Source organism: Schistocerca cancellata, chromosome 10 (genome assembly GCF_023864275.1).
Source record: "Schistocerca cancellata isolate TAMUIC-IGC-003103 chromosome 10, iqSchCanc2.1, whole genome shotgun sequence".
NCBI lineage: Eukaryota > Metazoa > Arthropoda > Insecta > Orthoptera > Acrididae > Schistocerca > Schistocerca cancellata.
The window spans coordinates 168396730-168408847 of NC_064635.1; the positions used below are offsets into that span (position 1 = coordinate 168396730).

General features: G+C 41.2%; 5 non-coding genes across 5 annotated transcripts; all 5 read right to left on the minus strand.

Moving 5' to 3' along the window:
• Positions 1-1577: 1577 nt before the first annotated feature.
• Positions 1578-1717, minus strand: LOC126107022 (U4 spliceosomal RNA). The gene has a single exon (XR_007523451.1). It is a non-coding gene; the product is annotated as a U4 spliceosomal RNA (small nuclear RNA).
• Positions 1718-3989: 2272 nt separating this feature from the next.
• LOC126107023 (U4 spliceosomal RNA) lies at positions 3990-4129 on the minus strand. The gene has a single exon (XR_007523452.1). It is a non-coding gene; the product is annotated as a U4 spliceosomal RNA (small nuclear RNA).
• A 2272-nt stretch (positions 4130-6401) lies between these two features.
• LOC126107024 (U4 spliceosomal RNA) lies at positions 6402-6541 on the minus strand. Its single transcript, XR_007523453.1, has one exon. It is a non-coding gene; the product is annotated as a U4 spliceosomal RNA (small nuclear RNA).
• A 2273-nt stretch (positions 6542-8814) lies between these two features.
• LOC126107025 (U4 spliceosomal RNA) lies at positions 8815-8954 on the minus strand. The gene has a single exon (XR_007523454.1). It is a non-coding gene; the product is annotated as a U4 spliceosomal RNA (small nuclear RNA).
• Positions 8955-11230: 2276 nt separating this feature from the next.
• Positions 11231-11370, minus strand: LOC126107027 (U4 spliceosomal RNA). The gene has a single exon (XR_007523455.1). It is a non-coding gene; the product is annotated as a U4 spliceosomal RNA (small nuclear RNA).
• Positions 11371-12118: the final 748 nt, after the last annotated feature.

Here is a 12118-nt window from a genome sequence, read left to right on the forward strand (position 1 = left end):
TGGGAACACATGCTGCAGTCTTAAATATACAAGATACACACTTATTCCACATTGCGCCAAACAACTTGCAGAAAAATGTATGTTTTGGGCTCCTCTGCCGTTTATGTTCTTGCCCCAGAACAATCATAGAAAACCCGCCTGCTGTCTCGTTGGCCCCAGCTAATATATTGCCTGACAAAAATGAAAATATCTGAATGTGTGCTAAATAGTATCTCGAGTGCCAACCATTCATAACAGATCCAAACAATAAGACATTTTCTATGGGTCCATTTGTGCTATGGTAGGCAGCAAATGTTGCTCACCTTGCATATAGGAACAGTCATATTCTCAAATGAAGAGACACAAAGAATGAGCCATCACAAGCCAACTACTTCTGCTCTCAAAAAATGCACCACTCCTGCTACAGTTCTCACCTACACTTGCTCTACCACTGTGTTATTCATTGCATTCCTTGGTTTATATTCACAGATACAATCACAAAATTTACCCCACAAGCATTTGTTCCCTCTCTTCAGTATTCCACATGCAATACATTCTCATAGCACACTGGACCATCATTAAGCTCACCATCCCATTTAAACTATCACACTGTATTATCTGTCACATTTGAACAGTAAATCCACAGTTCAAGGAATACACCAAGAAATGCACTAATAACACTGTTCAAAATGTGAATACCATGGCTGCAGCCAACCAAATTCTACTGCACAATCACTGCATGAAGGAGATTTACCACCAGTAGCCTTTAGATGAAACATGTAAGCTACATAAAGGTTCAACAAAACCTCAACACCAGGGACTGCATTAGCTACCATACAAATAGCTACAAGCACTTACCTTTCTTTCAATCACTCTGCTCTGCACACTACAGCACATGTATGTATTCTCAAAATGAGGCAAAGCCTTGCACAACATTACAGTTCTTCCTGTTCCATGTAACACACACCACATAGGATACTGTATTCAATGTGAGTGCCCTTACTAGGCACTGTGCAGCCTAACACATCAATCATCTCAAGTCAACAAACTCATTGCCCAATATTATCAACAGCAGTTCCATGGTCATAAGTTCTAATTATCAAGGTGTACACACAGCAGTGTCCAAAAAGGATCAAACATCCATATAATGATCAGGACACAAACACAAATTATAACACTGGCAGTGCTGTGAAAATGAATCAAGTACAACACTGGCCTCCCACACACTCACCAACTCTCACTGTACTGCCCTAGTCTCCTCCATTAAATTCTGACAGAAGTTTTGTCAAATCCTACATTTATCAGTAACCACTGCATGTATGTACCACTAGTATGCTATGGAGCAAGAATTGCCACTGGACAGAACCACATTTCAACTGTCCACATTGGCATCTTTATTCACACATAGCAGTTGCACAACATCTTACACTGAGGAGAATGTTTCTCACCAGCTGTCAAAGACATGTACACAATTCATCTGTGAACACAGCCTAGTCTGTGTACATGGTCCCTAACAACCACCAGCCAAACACTTCCACAAGTGCTGAATGTGTTCACAGATAAACACAGCTTGAAGCATTGTTTCCATGAGACTTACACCCCCTGAGGAGCTGCCAAAAATTGCCACAGAGTCGGTATTTCACGTCTCTCTGGCGGGGTATTGGTAAAAGTTTTCAACTAGCAATAATCGCACCTCAGTTATACTTCATTGGTTACGATATTGCCACTGCGCAAAGATTAACTACCTTGCGCCTGGCACTGCTATTTATACCTGACGTTCGTTCCAAGCACCTACAGGTACTTACATCATCGCTACCTATCAGTATTACCTTACACTATTCAAGTTCCTTTGGGGGAAACAAATACAGAAATATACAGAAAAAAAACAGTAAAACACATTTTATTAGTGGCAGACTCTCTGTTCTTTGCTCCTTGTGTCTAATAGTTGCTTACACGCCCACTTACCGCCATCTTAAACACTCAAAATTGCACAGTAGTTCTCCCCTTGACCGACAGGCGCGCTACTGCTCACTCGCCTAGCCCCCCCCACAGACGAAAGTAGCACAACCTCATTTAGCAAATACCGGCACACCCATTAAGACTCATCGTTAGATTTTGTTATTTTGTGGCCGCTGGTTAGTACTAGACACCAAGAAAACTGCCAACTGCATTTACATTAACTTAACAAACCATACACTTGTCAGCAAAAGCTGTTTGACGTACTGAGCAGTAGAACGCTAGTTTTACTCGAATCATGCCGTGAAATTGATTAATGTCGATGGGTGAAATATTCGTGTAACAGATTAGGCACCCTGGAAACACAATGAAATGAGATTTACAAATCCTCTCATGTGGCTGGGTTAAGTTGTTGAAATGAGTTTACCTTGCAGGAAAGTACAACTAGAATTCAGTCAGTAAATTGCTTCATAGCGCTGGGAACACATGCTGCAGTCTTAAATATACAAGATACACACTTATTCCACATTGCGCCAAACAACTTGCAGAAAAATGTATGTTTTGGGCTCCTCTGCCGTTTATGTTCTTGCCCCAGAACAATCATAGAAAACCCGCCTGCTGTCTCGTTGGCCCCAGCTAATATATTGCCTGACAAAAATGAAAATATCTGAATGTGTGCTAAATAGTATCTCGAGTGCCAACCATTCATAACAGATCCAAACAATAAGACATTTTCTATGGGTCCATTTGTGCTATGGTAGGCAGCAAATGTTGCTCACCTTGCATATAGGAACAGTCATATTCTCAAATGAAGAGACACAAAGAATGAGCCATCACAAGCCAACTACTTCTGCTCTCAAAAAATGCACCACTCCTGCTACAGTTCTCACCTACACTTGCTCTACCACTGTGTTATTCATTGCATTCCTTGGTTTATATTCACAGATACAATCACAAAATTTACCCCACAAGCATTTGTTCCCTCTCTTCAGTATTCCACATGCAATACATTCTCATAGCACACTGGACCATCATTAAGCTCACCATCCCATTTAAACTATCACACTGTATTATCTGTCACATTTGAACAGTAAATCCACAGTTCAAGGAATACACCAAGAAATGCACTAATAACACTGTTCAAAATGTGAATACCATGGCTGCAGCCAACCAAATTCTACTGCACAATCACTGCATGAAGGAGATTTACCACCAGTAGCCTTTAGATGAAACATGTAAGCTACATAAAGGTTCAACAAAACCTCAACACCAGGGACTGCATTAGCTACCATACAAATAGCTACAAGCACTTACCTTTCTTTCAATCACTCTGCTCTGCACACTACAGCACATGTATGTATTCTCAAAATGAGGCAAAGCCTTGCACAACATTACAGTTCTTCCTGTTCCATGTAACACACACCACATAGGATACTGTATTCAATGTGAGTGCCCTTACTAGGCACTGTGCAGCCTAACACATCAATCATCTCAAGTCAACAAACTCATTGCCCAATATTATCAACAGCAGTTCCATGGTCATAAGTTCTAATTATCAAGGTGTACACACAGCAGTGTCCAAAAAGGATCAAACATCCATATAATGATCAGGACACAAACACAAATTATAACACTGGCAGTGCTGTGAAAATGAATCAAGTACAACACTGGCCTCCCACACACTCACCAACTCTCACTGTACTGCCCTAGTCTCCTCCATTAAATTCTGACAGAAGTTTTGTCAAATCCTACATTTATCAGTAACCACTGCATGTATGTACCACTAGTATGCTATGGAGCAAGAATTGCCACTGGACAGAACCACATTTCAACTGTCCACATTGGCATCTTTATTCACACATAGCAGTTGCACAACATCTTACACTGAGGAGAATGTTTCTCACCAGCTGTCAAAGACATGTACACAATTCATCTGTGAACACAGCCTAGTCTGTGTACATGGTCCCTAACAACCACCAGCCAAACACTTCCACAAGTGCTGAATGTGTTCACAGATAAACACAGCTTGAAGCATTGTTTCCATGAGACTTACACCCCCTGAGGAGCTGCCAAAAATTGCCACAGAGTCGGTATTTCACGTCTCTCTGGCGGGGTATTGGTAAAAGTTTTCAACTAGCAATAATCGCACCTCAGTTATACTTCATTGGTTACGATATTGCCACTGCGCAAAGATTAACTACCTTGCGCCTGGCACTGCTATTTATACCTGACGTTCGTTCCAAGCACCTACAGGTACTTACATCATCGCTACCTATCAGTATTACCTTACACTATTCAAGTTCCTTTGGGGGAAACAAATACAGAAATATACAGAAAAAAAACAGTAAAACACATTTTATTAGTGGCAGACTCTCTGTTCTTTGCTCCTTGTGTCTAATAGTTGCTTACACGCCCACTTACCGCCATCTTAAACACTCAAAATTGCACAGTAGTTCTCCCCTTGACCGACAGGCGCGCTACTGCTCACTCGCCTAGCCCCCCCCACAGACGAAAGTAGCACAACCTCATTTAGCAAATACCGGCACACCCATTAAGACTCATCGTTAGATTTTGTTATTTTGTGGCCGCTGGTTAGTACTAGACACCAAGAAAACTGCCAACTGCATTTACATTAACTTAACAAACCATACACTTGTCAGCAAAAGCTGTTTGACGTACTGAGCAGTAGAACGCTAGTTTTACTCGAATCATGCCGTGAAATTGATTAATGTCGATGGGTGAAATATTCGTGTAACAGATTAGGCACCCTGGAAACACAATGAAATGAGATTTACAAATCCTCTCATGTGGCTGGGTTAAGTTGTTGAAATGAGTTTACCTTGCAGGAAAGTACAACTAGAATTCAGTCAGTAAATTGCTTCATAGCGCTGGGAACACATGCTGCAGTCTTAAATATACAAGATACACACTTATTCCACATTGCGCCAAACAACTTGCAGAAAAATGTATGTTTTGGGCTCCTCTGCCGTTTATGTTCTTGCCCCAGAACAATCATAGAAAACCCGCCTGCTGTCTCGTTGGCCCCAGCTAATATATTGCCTGACAAAAATGAAAATATCTGAATGTGTGCTAAATAGTATCTCGAGTGCCAACCATTCATAACAGATCCAAACAATAAGACATTTTCTATGGGTCCATTTGTGCTATGGTAGGCAGCAAATGTTGCTCACCTTGCATATAGGAACAGTCATATTCTCAAATGAAGAGACACAAAGAATGAGCCATCACAAGCCAACTACTTCTGCTCTCAAAAAATGCACCACTCCTGCTACAGTTCTTACCTACACTTGCTCTACCACTGTGTTATTCATTGCATTCCTTGGTTTATATTCACAGATACAATCACAAAATTTACCCCACAAGCATTTGTTCCCTCTCTTCAGTATTCCACATGCAATACATTCTCATAGCACACTGGACCATCATTAAGCTCACCATCCCATTTAAACTATCACACTGTATTATCTGTCACATTTGAACAGTAAATCCACAGTTCAAGGAATACACCAAGAAATGCACTAATAACACTGTTCAAAATGTGAATACCATGGCTGCAGCCAACCAAATTCTACTGCACAATCACTGCATGAAGGAGATTTACCACCAGTAGCCTTTAGATGAAACATGTAAGCTACATAAAGGTTCAACAAAACCTCAACACCAGGGACTGCATTAGCTACCATACAAATAGCTACAAGCACTTACCTTTCTTTCAATCACTCTGCTCTGCACACTACAGCACATGTATGTATTCTCAAAATGAGGCAAAGCCTTGCACAACATTACAGTTCTTCCTGTTCCATGTAACACACACCACATAGGATACTGTATTCAATGTGAGTGCCCTTACTAGGCACTGTGCAGCCTAACACATCAATCATCTCAAGTCAACAAACTCATTGCCCAATATTATCAACAGCAGTTCCATGGTCATAAGTTCTAATTATCAAGGTGTACACACAGCAGTGTCCAAAAAGGATCAAACATCCATATAATGATCAGGACACAAACACAAATTATAACACTGGCAGTGCTGTGAAAATGAATCAAGTACAACACTGGCCTCCCACACACTCACCAACTCTCACTGTACTGCCCTAGTCTCCTCCATTAAATTCTGACAGAAGTTTTGTCAAATCCTACATTTATCAGTAACCACTGCATGTATGTACCACTAGTATGCTATGGAGCAAGAATTGCCACTGGACAGAACCACATTTCAACTGTCCACATTGGCATCTTTATTCACACATAGCAGTTGCACAACATCTTACACTGAGGAGAATGTTTCTCACCAGCTGTCAAAGACATGTACACAATTCATCTGTGAACACAGCCTAGTCTGTGTACATGGTCCCTAACAACCACCAGCCAAACACTTCCACAAGTGCTGAATGTGTTCACAGATAAACACAGCTTGAAGCATTGTTTCCATGAGACTTACACCCCCTGAGGAGCTGCCAAAAATTGCCACAGAGTCGGTATTTCACGTCTCTCTGGCGGGGTATTGGTAAAAGTTTTCAACTAGCAATAATCGCACCTCAGTTATACTTCATTGGTTACGATATTGCCACTGCGCAAAGATTAACTACCTTGCGCCTGGCACTGCTATTTATACCTGACGTTCGTTCCAAGCACCTACAGGTACTTACATCATCGCTACCTATCAGTATTACCTTACACTATTCAAGTTCCTTTGGGGGAAACAAATACAGAAATATACAGAAAAAAAAACAGTAAAACACATTTTATTAGTGGCAGACTCTCTGTTCTTTGCTCCTTGTGTCTAATAGTTGCTTACACGCCCACTTACCGCCATCTTAAACACTCAAAATTGCACAGTAGTTCTCCCCTTGACCGACAGGCGCGCTACTGCTCACTCGCCTAGCCCCCCCCACAGACGAAAGTAGCACAACCTCATTTAGCAAATACCGGCACACCCATTAAGACTCATCGTTAGATTTTGTTATTTTGTGGCCGCTGGTTAGTACTAGACACCAAGAAAACTGCCAACTGCATTTACATTAACTTAACAAACCATACACTTGTCAGCAAAAGCTGTTTGACGTACTGAGCAGTAGAACGCTAGTTTTACTCGAATCATGCCGTGAAATTGATTAATGTCGATGGGTGAAATATTCGTGTAACAGATTAGGCACCCTGGAAACACAATGAAATGAGATTTACAAATCCTCTCATGTGGCTGGGTTAAGTTGTTGAAATGAGTTTACCTTGCAGGAAAGTACAACTAGAATTCAGTCAGTAAATTGCTTCATAGCGCTGGGAACACATGCTGCAGTCTTAAATATACAAGATACACACTTATTCCACATTGCGCCAAACAACTTGCAGAAAAATGTATGTTTTGGGCTCCTCTGCCGTTTATGTTCTTGCCCCAGAACAATCATAGAAAACCCGCCTGCTGTCTCGTTGGCCCCAGCTAATATATTGCCTGACAAAAATGAAAATATCTGAATGTGTGCTAAATAGTATCTCGAGTGCCAACCATTCATAACAGATCCAAACAATAAGACATTTTCTATGGGTCCATTTGTGCTATGGTAGGCAGCAAATGTTGCTCACCTTGCATATAGGAACAGTCATATTCTCAAATGAAGAGACACAAAGAATGAGCCATCACAAGCCAACTACTTCTGCTCTCAAAAAATGCACCACTCCTGCTACAGTTCTCACCTACACTTGCTCTACCACTGTGTTATTCATTGCATTCCTTGGTTTATATTCACAGATACAATCACAAAATTTACCCCACAAGCATTTGTTCCCTCTCTTCAGTATTCCACATGCAATACATTCTCATAGCACACTGGACCATCATTAAGCTCACCATCCCATTTAAACTATCACACTGTATTATCTGTCACATTTGAACAGTAAATCCACAGTTCAAGGAATACACCAAGAAATGCACTAATAACACTGTTCAAAATGTGAATACCATGGCTGCAGCCAACCAAATTCTACTGCACAATCACTGCATGAAGGAGATTTACCACCAGTAGCCTTTAGATGAAACATGTAAGCTACATAAAGGTTCAACAAAACCTCAACACCAGGGACTGCATTAGCTACCATACAAATAGCTACAAGCACTTACCTTTCTTTCAATCACTCTGCTCTGCACACTACAGCACATGTATGTATTCTCAAAATGAGGCAAAGCCTTGCACAACATTACAGTTCTTCCTGTTCCATGTAACACACACCACATAGGATACTGTATTCAATGTGAGTGCCCTTACTAGGCACTGTGCAGCCTAACACATCAATCATCTCAAGTCAACAAACTCATTGCCCAATATTATCAACAGCAGTTCCATGGTCATAAGTTCTAATTATCAAGGTGTACACACAGCAGTGTCCAAAAAGGATCAAACATCCATATAATGATCAGGACACAAACACAAATTATAACACTGGCAGTGCTGTGAAAATGAATCAAGTACAACACTGGCCTCCCACACACTCACCAACTCTCACTGTACTGCCCTAGTCTCCTCCATTAAATTCTGACAGAAGTTTTGTCAAATCCTACATTTATCAGTAACCACTGCATGTATGTACCACTAGTATGCTATGGAGCAAGAATTGCCACTGGACAGAACCACATTTCAACTGTCCACATTGGCATCTTTATTCACACATAGCAGTTGCACAACATCTTACACTGAGGAGAATGTTTCTCACCAGCTGTCAAAGACATGTACACAATTCATCTGTGAACACAGCCTAGTCTGTGTACATGGTCCCTAACAACCACCAGCCAAACACTTCCACAAGTGCTGAATGTGTTCACAGATAAACACAGCTTGAAGCATTGTTTCCATGAGACTTACACCCCCTGAGGAGCTGCCAAAAATTGCCACAGAGTCGGTATTTCACGTCTCTCTGGCGGGGTATTGGTAAAAGTTTTCAACTAGCAATAATCGCACCTCAGTTATACTTCATTGGTTACGATATTGCCACTGCGCAAAGATTAACTACCTTGCGCCTGGCACTGCTATTTATACCTGACGTTCGTTCCAAGCACCTACAGGTACTTACATCATCGCTACCTATCAGTATTACCTTACACTATTCAAGTTCCTTTGGGGGAAACAAATACAGAAATATACAGAAAAAAAAACAGTAAAACACATTTTATTAGTGGCAGACTCTCTGTTCTTTGCTCCTTGTGTCTAATAGTTGCTTACACGCCCACTTACCGCCATCTTAAACACTCAAAATTGCACAGTAGTTCTCCCCTTGACCGACAGGCGCGCTACTGCTCACTCGCCTAGCCCCCCCCCCCACAGACGAAAGTAGCACAACCTCATTTAGCAAATACCGGCACACCCATTAAGACTCATCGTTAGATTTTGTTATTTTGTGGCCGCTGGTTAGTACTAGACACCAAGAAAACTGCCAACTGCATTTACATTAACTTAACAAACCATACACTTGTCAGCAAAAGCTGTTTGACGTACTGAGCAGTAGAACGCTAGTTTTACTCGAATCATGCCGTGAAATTGATTAATGTCGATGGGTGAAATATTCGTGTAACAGATTAGGCACCCTGGAAACACAATGAAATGAGATTTACAAATCCTCTCATGTGGCTGGGTTAAGTTGTTGAAATGAGTTTACCTTGCAGGAAAGTACAACTAGAATTCAGTCAGTAAATTGCTTCATAGCGCTGGGAACACATGCTGCAGTCTTAAATATACAAGATACACACTTATTCCACATTGCGCCAAACAACTTGCAGAAAAATGTATGTTTTGGGCTCCTCTGCCGTTTATGTTCTTGCCCCAGAACAATCATAGAAAACCCGCCTGCTGTCTCGTTGGCCCCAGCTAATATATTGCCTGACAAAAATGAAAATATCTGAATGTGTGCTAAATAGTATCTCGAGTGCCAACCATTCATAACAGATCCAAACAATAAGACATTTTCTATGGGTCCATTTGTGCTATGGTAGGCAGCAAATGTTGCTCACCTTGCATATAGGAACAGTCATATTCTCAAATGAAGAGACACAAAGAATGAGCCATCACAAGCCAACTACTTCTGCTCTCAAAAAATGCACCACTCCTGCTACAGTTCTCACCTACACTTGCTCTACCACTGTGTTATTCATTGCATTCCTTGGTTTATATTCACAGATACAATCACAAAATTTACCCCACAAGCATTTGTTCCCTCTCTTCAGTATTCCACATGCAATACATTCTCATAGCACACTGGACCATCATTAAGCTCACCATCCCATTTAAACTATCACACTGTATTATCTGTCACATTTGAACAGTAAATCCACAGTTCAAGGAATACACCAAGAAATGCACTAATAACACTGTTCAAAATGTGAATACCATGGCTGCAGCCAACCAAATTCTACTGCACAATCACTGCATGAAGGAGATTTACCACCAGTAGCCTTTAGATGAAACATGTAAGCTACATAAAGGTTCAACAAAACCTCAACACCAGGGACTGCATTAGCTACCATACAAATAGCTACAAGCACTTACCTTTCTTTCAATCACTCTGCTCTGCACACTACAGCACATGTATGTATTCTCAAAATGAGGCAAAGCCTTGCACAACATTACAGTTCTTCCTGTTCCATGTAACACACACCACATAGGATACTGTATTCAATGTGAGTGCCCTTACTAGGCACTGTGCAGCCTAACACATCAATCATCTCAAGTCAACAAACTCATTGCCCAATATTATCAACAGCAGTTCCATGGTCATAAGTTCTAATTATCAAGGTGTACACACAGCAGTGTCCAAAAAGGATCAAACATCCATATAATGATCAGGACACAAACACAAATTATAACACTGGCAGTGCTGTGAAAATGAATCAAGTACAACACTGGCCTCCCACACACTCACCAACTCTCACTGTACTGCCCTAGTCTCCTCCATTAAATTCTGACAGAAGTTTTGTCAAATCCTACATTTATCAGTAACCACTGCATGTATGTACCACTAGTATGCTATGGAGCAAGAATTGCCACTGGACAGAACCACATTTCAACTGTCCACATTGGCATCTTTATTCACACATAGCAGTTGCACAACATCTTACACTGAGGAGAATGTTTCTCACCAGCTGTCAAAGACATGTACACAATTCATCTGTGAACACAGCCTAGTCTGTGTACATGGTCCCTAACAACCACCAGCCAAACACTTCCACAAGTGCTGAATGTGTTCACAGATAAACACAGCTTGAAGCATTGTTTCCATGAGACTTACACCCCCTGAGGAGCTGCCAAAAATTGCCACAGAGTCGGTATTTCACGTCTCTCTGGCGGGGTATTGGTAAAAGTTTTCAACTAGCAATAATCGCACCTCAGTTATACTTCATTGGTTACGATATTGCCACTGCGCAAAGATTAACTACCTTGCGCCTGGCACTGCTATTTATACCTGACGTTCGTTCCAAGCACCTACAGGTACTTACATCATCGCTACCTATCAGTATTACCTTACACTATTCAAGTTCCTTTGGGGGAAACAAATACAGAAATATACAGAAAAAAAAACAGTAAAACACATTTTATTAGTGGCAGACTCTCTGTTCTTTGCTCCTTGTGTCTAATAGTTGCTTACACGCCCACTTACCGCCATCTTAAACACTCAAAATTGCACAGTAGTTCTCCCCTTGACCGACAGGCGCGCTACTGCTCACTCGCCTAGCCCCCCCCACAGACGAAAGTAGCACAACCTCATTTAGCAAATACCGGCACACCCATTAAGACTCATCGTTAGATTTTGTTATTTTGTGGCCGCTGGTTAGTACTAGACACCAAGAAAACTGCCAACTGCATTTACATTAACTTAACAAACCATACACTTGTCAGCAAAAGCTGTTTGACGTACTGAGCAGTAGAACGCTAGTTTTACTCGAATCATGCCGTGAAATTGATTAATGTCGATGGGTGAAATATTCGTGTAACAGATTAGGCACCCTGGAAACACAATGAAATGAGATTTACAAATCCTCTCATGTGGCTGGGTTAAGTTGTTGAAATGAGTTTACCTTGCAGGAAAGTACAACTAGAATTCAGTCAGTAAATTGCTTCATAGCGCTGGGAACACATGCTGCAGTCTTAAATATACAAGATACACACTTATTCCACAT